The following is an 8372-nucleotide window of genomic DNA, read 5'->3' as shown; positions in this document are numbered from 1 at the left end:
AGAGAACATTTTACTATATTTGTACCCTGATTACTTTACTCCATTTATACAGAGAACATTTTATTACAGTGATACAGAGAAGCATTTTAGTACACTTATACAGTGATCAGTTACCAACATTTATACAAAGAAGAAGTATTTCACCACATTTATACAGAGATACAGAGAAAGCATTTTAGTTTATACAGAAAAGTATTTTACCAGATTTATACAGTAATCATTTTGCACGTTTTGAAACATAGATCATTTTTCGACACTGATAGAAATATGAATTTTAGTACATTTATACAGAGATGGGATATCATGGGTGAGGATGCATTTGATCGGTATGCTTTTCTTTACACAGAAAATAGGTGGAAAAGTCATGTCACAGAAATACAATCACATGAGTTCTAGAATGGTATTGCCATAAAAAGATGACGATCGTCTTGAATTATTTATCTATACTGGTAAATACAAATCTGATATTTTACGCATCATTTCTTGATAAAAAATATATATTCCGGGTCACACAATGAAAAGACAGTATATAGATATCATGGTATCGTAGACTGTATAAAATTGCATACATATTTCAGATAAATGCAGTCTCATGAAAAGTAGATGAAAGAAAAATAAACACATTCCGAAAGCTAAATCATTTTATGAGAGTATTTAAGATAATTTAAAATTTGATTTGTATTCAAACTATTCAGTCGGGCGGATGTGATTTGCATGTTATAAATGAAATAAGTATTGTATAACTTGAGAAAATTTCAATCACTCGATATACAAAACAGTTTTATCTATTATTTGAAATGATTGTATGAAATTGATAGCAAATATTTTGTAAGTATTCTAAAGAAAGAATTAAAGGTCTGATTACTTGTTTTTCCGAAGTCACTGGCGGCAAAACGTCTGACATATGACTTTGCAGGCACGTGAAAACTTTCTAGGAGGGTTCTATAAAATTCAATTTTTGCATTTTTATCGCAAATTAAAATTTTTGCAGTTCAACCCAGTGACTTATTGCATGTTAGAACAGCGGTGCAACGTGTGGGTTTTTGATAAGATTTGGTGCGCTTTTGCGCCTAGATTTTTTTTGAACTATTTACAAATATTGTAAAGTTACGTAGTTCATTTTCATCAAGAAGATTTTGAAAAACTACATTACTGTTTATTCACTATTTTGTGATATCCAAATCACAAGTTTTGATACCATTAATTCATTTGTGGATATCACAAAATCATTTAATAATATCGTAAAATAAGCGAAAGGGACTGACAACAACAAAACTGACAACAACAAAAAAGAAAATTTAAGATATCTGTGTTAGTTACTGACAGAAAATGTTATTAAAACACATTTTACTATTTTTTCCATTCAAATTTTTAAAGCGTTTGCCACGAGGTACCGAAGGTAAACTGCCCTAATAATAAAGCTTCATATAAACGGTCGTTAGGTACGATCCTCCCTGGTGTATTGGTCAAGATGGTAGGAACGTTTATTATTACCGAAGCAACCGGGGTTCGATTCCCGACTCAGACATGCATTTTCTTGATTTAGCATTGTTTTATATACTTAAGAAACAAAAACTAATGTCCATAATATGATCAATCTTCAATTTTAAAGAAATATCATCATATCCGGAGCCTTGTGTGTTTCACGTTATCACAAAATCGGCTTCCTATACAACAGAAATCAAGACGGGAGTCACGCGCGAATAACACACAAAATGTAGTTTCGTGTAGATGAATTATTGAAGCGGAGTTGAAAATATGATAAACATAGCGAAAGCCATGCCACTGTAATTCGAATTATTTAAGTATACTACCGAAACAAACTAAACACGTGCATTGTATGTTCGACATGAACATTTTCTCATCATCATTTGAAAAGTAAGTTATCAAAAAGATTATTTACAAGATCTGTAAAGCTACGTTGACAGTTGTGAAAAGGAAAACCATACAGTGAAAAAAAGATCACATATTCAAGTAATCGCAGCGAAATGTTCCTGAGAAAATATCGAAAAAGTAAAATATCTCATTTTTCAATTTCTTCTTTGATTTCATGAAAAAACACAACTTAAATTCTTGTATAGGTAAAGTCTAATATAATCTAATAAAATACCGAGTCTGGTAATAGGGGGGAAAAACAAAGCAGAAGAAATATGTGGCATATTTCGCATGCCTTGATGCCAACTGATTGATTTATTCTCGTTGCACACGATGCCATCTAGTAAGGTGTACAATATCTTAGTTCCATCTACAACATATTTACACACATCATAACGGGTCATTGCCACATTATCCTATGTTCACATACCAGCTGAGATAGCAATCAACTGATCTTCTTGCGTACTCGAACTGGAATCTAGATGCCACATTTTACTATTATATTTTTTTTCTTATCTTTTAGTGTTCAAATCAGGAGTTGGTAAAAGGGTAGTCATTCTCATCTGTTAGCCTGTCTGTCTGTTTGTCCTCGTCCGATATAACTTGGGCAACATCAGCGTTCAGCCATCAACAAAATATAACACTGCTGTTAATCAAGCTCGTACTAAGAACAGTTACATAAGTCGCCAGTGGTTCGTTTCAACATAGCAGCATATATAATATGAGGCCATTTTGTTAGTAGATAGATGAAGTGGCCAAACGTACCTATGTCTGCATTTTACAGAGGCTATGAGGCAGAGTTAATAGTCTTTCACTACTTACTGCCAAGCCCTTGCCAGAACAAAATGTTCCGTACGCATGCAATCGAAAGCAGGAGTCGAAGCTGTGGCGATTATAGGCAAGAAGGCAGGGAAGATGAGGCGAAAGGCTATCTGTGAAAAATTTCAGAGAAGTATTTCAGCATCACCTGGAGATTGTCTGTACTGTTTTCCTTAAATTCCAGGGGCGACGTACTAGGAAATTGTTGTGTAATACCAGACTTACGTTTTATAATTATTTTCTCTAATAATGTTCTTTTTAAATAGTTATAGAAAATAAATATAAGTATAATTTAGGTCACATTTTACGCACTACGCCGTGTCAGCAGTTACACACACGAGATTATTTTACACTATTTTCTCTTAAATACGTAATACGTTTGTTAATTTTGACACTTTCTGTCTGAGTATTTGTGATAAATCATGTTTAACAAATAACAAAAATGCTTGTTAAAACGAAAATCTTCATATTTGAAAACAAATCTGTAGAAATGTCTCAATTATTTGTACCTATGGCGTCATAAATATGATAGTGCCGTCGTTTAATTCACTTTGACAATCTAGCGCTGACGAGCATTTTGTAAACCACATAATTAAATTCAATTAGTGAACTCATTTTCTTATACACTACCTTAAATTTGATATCTATCATTAGACCATTAATTCTGTCAATTTTAAGATTTACTTTACGATATATCAAAAAAGTTCCCTCTCATTTGATTTGCAATGTCTGGTCGCAAAAATACTACTAACAGCATTACTTTTTTGTTATTTCGTTATATCTGTGTCAGTCTGTGCAATAAAAGAAAATTTATTTGATCAACAGATTCATAGTTATTTTAATTACTATTTTGAGTAAATACGGCATTTGGTCCTCTTCCTGTAGAGTTGATTTTACTTTTTTTTTACTTTATACCATAGTATTTTCAGTAAAAAGACTACAGCGTGGCCGTACTGGTCCAGCAAAGAAAACTAGAGCTATCCCTGAAGGTGATGAATGTACCCCCACACACATGCACTGACACAATACATTGCAATTTGACGCACACAAGATTAATCACATTAAGACACAGCATAATTATGCCGACTGTATATATATATATAGACTCTATGTAGATATATAGACCTTCTGTATATAGTATAGTAACAAAAACAAAGTCCCATAACTTTGCAGAATATTTTTCTGAAAAAACCTAGCATGCACCATGCACAAGTCAGGTTGGTACTGATCACTTGTGTGAAGTTTCATTAAATTGTGTGCAATGGTTCCGGAGATTAGGCGCGCACAAGATTGCATATATATGCAAAGTTTTATTAAATTGTGTGCAATGGTTCCGGAGATTAGGCGCGCACAAGATTGTATATGCAGACTCTATGTATATAGCATAGTAACAAAATACAAAGTCCCATAACTTTGCAAAAACATTTTCTGAAAGAATCTAACATGCACCATGCACAACTAGGGTTGGTACTGATCACTTGTGTGAAGTTTCAATAAACTGTGTGAAGGGGAAGAGGAGAGTTGGTGCGCACACGATTGTATATACAGACTGCATGTATATAGTACATTAACATTAACAAGAAACAAAGTCCCATAACTTTGCAAAAACATTTTCTGAAAGAACCTAACATGCACCTTGCACAACTAGGGTTACTACTGATCACTTGCGTTAAGTTTCATTAAATTGTGTGCATGGGTTCAGGAGATTAGGCGCGCACAAGATTGCATATACAGACTTTATGTATATAGTATAGTAACAAAAAACAAAGTCCCATAACTCTACAATTTTTTTTCTGAAAGAACCTAACATGCCTCAAGCACAACTAGGCTTGGTACTGATCACTTGTGTGAAGTTTCATTAAATTGTGTCAAGGGGATGATGAGAGTTGGTGCGCACAAGATTGTGTCTACAGACGGACAGACGACCAAACTGACAACCTGAAACCATATACCCCTCTTACAACTTCGTTGTGCGGGGGGTACAACAAAAACTAAATATAGTGTTATTATACTAGTTCAGCAAAGAGAATAAAAACTAAATATAGTGTTGTTATACTGGTTCAGCAAAGAAAACAGAACCTAAATATAGTGTTGTTATACTGGTTCAGAATCTAAGTATAGTGTTGTTATACTGGTTCAGCAAATAAAAGAAACTATACATAGCGATGCCGTACTAGTTCCGCAAAGAAAAGAAATTATATATAGCGTTGCCGTACTGGTTCAGCAAAGAAAAGAAACTATATATAGCGTTGCCGTACTGGTTCAGCAAAGAAAAGAAACTATATATAGCGTTGCCGTACTGGTTCAGCTAAGAAAAGAAACTATATATAGCGTTGCCGTACTGGTTCAGCTAAGAAAAGAAACTTCTAGTATATATAGCTTTGCCGTACTGGTTCAGTAAAGAAAACAGAATCTAATATAGTGTTTATATACTGGCTCAGGAAAGAAAACAGAAACTAATGTAGTGTTGTTATACTAGTTCAGCAAAGAAAATAAAAACTAAATAGAGTGTTGTTATACCGGTTCAGCAAAGAAAACAGAAACTAAGTATAGTGTTGTTTTACTCGATCAGCAAATAAAACAGAAACTAAATATAGTGTTGTTATACTGGTTCAGCAAAGAAAAGAAACTATACATAGAGTTGCCTTACTGGTTCCGCAAAGAAAAGAAACTATATATAGCGTTGCCGCACTGGTTCAACAAAGAAAAGAAACTATATATAGCGTTGCCGTACTGGTTCAGCAAAGAAAAGAAACTATATACTAGTATAGCATTGCCGTACTGGTTCAGCTAAGAAAAGAAACTATATATGGCGTTGCCGTACTGGTCCAGCGAACAAAAGGAACTATATATAGCGTTGCTCTACTGGTTCCGAAAAGAAAAAAAATTGCTGAACCAGTATAGTTTCTTTCTTTGCTGAACCAGTGCGGCAGCTCTATATACAATTTCTTTTCTTTGCGGATCCAGTCCGACAACGCTATTTATATATTTCTTTCTTTGCTGAACCAGTACGGAACTCTATAGTAGAGTTTCCTCTTCTTAGATGAACAGTACGGCAACGCCATGTAGAGTTCCTTTCTTGCTGAACCAGTTTCGGCAAACGCTATATATAGTTTCCTTTCTTTGCTGAACCAGTACGGCAACGCCATGTAGAGTTTCCTTTCTTGCTGAACCAGTACGGCAACGCTATATATAGTTTCCTTCTTTGCTGAACCAATACGGCAACGCCATGTAGAGTTTCCTTTCTTTAGCTGACCGTACGGCAACGCTATATATAGTTCCTTCTTTACTGAACCAGTACGCAACGCCATGTAAGCGTTTTTGCCGTTTCTTTGCTGAACCAGTACGGCAACGCTATATATAGTTTCCTTTCTTTGCTGAACCAGTTACGGCAACGCAAGTAGAAGTTTCCTTTCTTTGCTGAACCCGTACGGAACGATCTATATAGTGTTCCTTTCTGTTTCGAACCAGTACGGCAACCTAATGTAGAGTTTCCTTTCTTTGCTGAACCAGTAGGCAATAAAACAAATAGAATGATGTTTCCTTTCTTGCTGAACCAGTACGGCAACGCTAATATAGGTTTTCTTCTCTTGCTAAACCAGTACGGCAACTATATATAGTTTCCTTTCTTTGCGAACAGTACGGCAACGCTATAATAGAGTTTCCTTTCTTTGCTGAACAGTTTCGGCAACGCTATATAAGTTTCCTTTCTGTGCTGAACCAGTACGGCAAAACGCTTATATAGTTTTCCTTTCTTTGCTAGAACAGTACGGCAACGCTATATATAGTTTCCTTACTTTGCTGAACCAGTACGGCAACTGCATGAAAGAGTTTCCTTTCATTTGCTGAACCAGTACGGCAACGCTATATATAGTTTCTTCGTTGCTGAACCAGTACGGCAAAAAATTATATAGTTTCCTTTCTTTGCTGAACAAACGGCAACGCAGTATAATAGTTTCCTTTCTTGTGCTGAACCAGTACGGCAAGCCTATATAAGTTTCCTTTCTTTGCTGAACCAGTACGGCAACGCTATATATAGTTTCCTTTCTTTGCTGAACCAGTACGGCAACGCTATATATAGTTTCCTTTCTTTGCTGAACCAGTACGGCAACGCCATGTAGAGTTTCCTTTCTTTGCTGAACCAGTACGGCAACGCTATATATAGTTTCCTTTCTTTGCTGAACCAGTACGGCAACGCTATATATAGTTTCCTTTCTTTGCTGAACCAGTACGGCAACGCTATATATAGTTTCCTTTCTTTGCTGAACCAGTACGGCAACGCTATATATAGTTTCTTTCTTTGCTGAACCAGTACGGCAACGCTATATAAGTTTCTTTCTTTGTGACCAGTAACGGCAAACGCTATATATAGTTTCCTTTTTTGCTGAACCAGTACGGCAACGCAAAATAAGTTTCCTTCTTTGCTGAACCATACGGGAACGCATTAAGTTTCCTTTCTTTGCTGAAACCAGTAAACGCTGCATACTGGCTCGCAGAAAACCATGATTTATAGAGTTCCTTTGCTGAACAGTACGGCAAAGCTATATATAGTTTCCTATTCTGCTGAAAAAACCATTAAGCTTGCGAACGCTGGAAGTAATATAGTTTCCTCTCTTTGCTGAACCATACGGCAACTCTATGTAGGTTTCCTTCTTTGCTGAACCAGTACGGCAAGCTATATATAGTTTCCTTCTTTGGCTGAACCAGTACGGCAACGCTAATATAGGTTTCCTTCTTTGCTGAACCAGTACGCAACTCTATATATAGTTTCCTTCTTTGCTGAACCAGTACGGCAACCTATATAGTTTTCCTTTCTTTGCTGAACCAGTACGGCAACGCCATGTAGAGTTTCCTTTCTTTGCTGAACCAGTACGGCAACGCTATATATAGTTTCCTCTCTTTGCTGAACCAGTACGGCAACTCTATGTAGAGTTTCCTTTCTTTGCTGAACCAGTACGGCAACGCTATATATAGTTTCCTTTCTTTGCTGAACCAGTACGGCAACTCTATGTAGAGTTTCCTTTCTTTGCTGAACCAGTACGGCAACGCTATATATAGTTTCCTCTCTTTGCTGAACCAGTACGACAACGCTATATATAGTTTCTTTTTTTGTTGAACCAGTACGACAACGCTATACTGATTTAGCAAAGAAATGAAACTATATATTACGTTGCCGTACTGGTTCAGCGAATAAACTAAACGCTGTCATACTGGCTTAGCAAAGAAAAAAAACAATTTAGATCTATAGCGTTGTTACACTGGATCAGCAAAGAAAACCATGATATTATAGAGTTGCGCGTGCACTGGTTCAGCAAAGAAATAAACTATATATAGCATTGCCGTATTGGCTGAGCAAAGAAAAAACTCTATATCATAGCGTTGCCGTGCTGGATAAGTAAAGAAAAGAAAGTATTTACAACGTTGCCGTACTGGTTCCGCAAAGAAAAGAAACTACTAGTATATATAGCATTGCCGTACTGGATGAGCTAAGAAAAAAATATATAGCGTTGCCGCACTGGTTCAGCAAAGAAAAGAAACTATATATAGCGTTGTCGTACTGGTTCAGCAAAGAAAAGAAACTATATATACCGTTGCCATACCGGTTTTGCAAAAAAAGGACAATATATTAGAGTTGCCGTACTGATTTAGCAAAGACAAGAAACTGTATATAGCATTGC

This window comes from Mercenaria mercenaria, chromosome 1 (genome assembly GCF_021730395.1).
Source record: "Mercenaria mercenaria strain notata chromosome 1, MADL_Memer_1, whole genome shotgun sequence".
NCBI classification, from domain to species: domain Eukaryota; kingdom Metazoa; phylum Mollusca; class Bivalvia; order Venerida; family Veneridae; genus Mercenaria; species Mercenaria mercenaria.
This window is presented reverse-complemented; position numbering follows the sequence as displayed.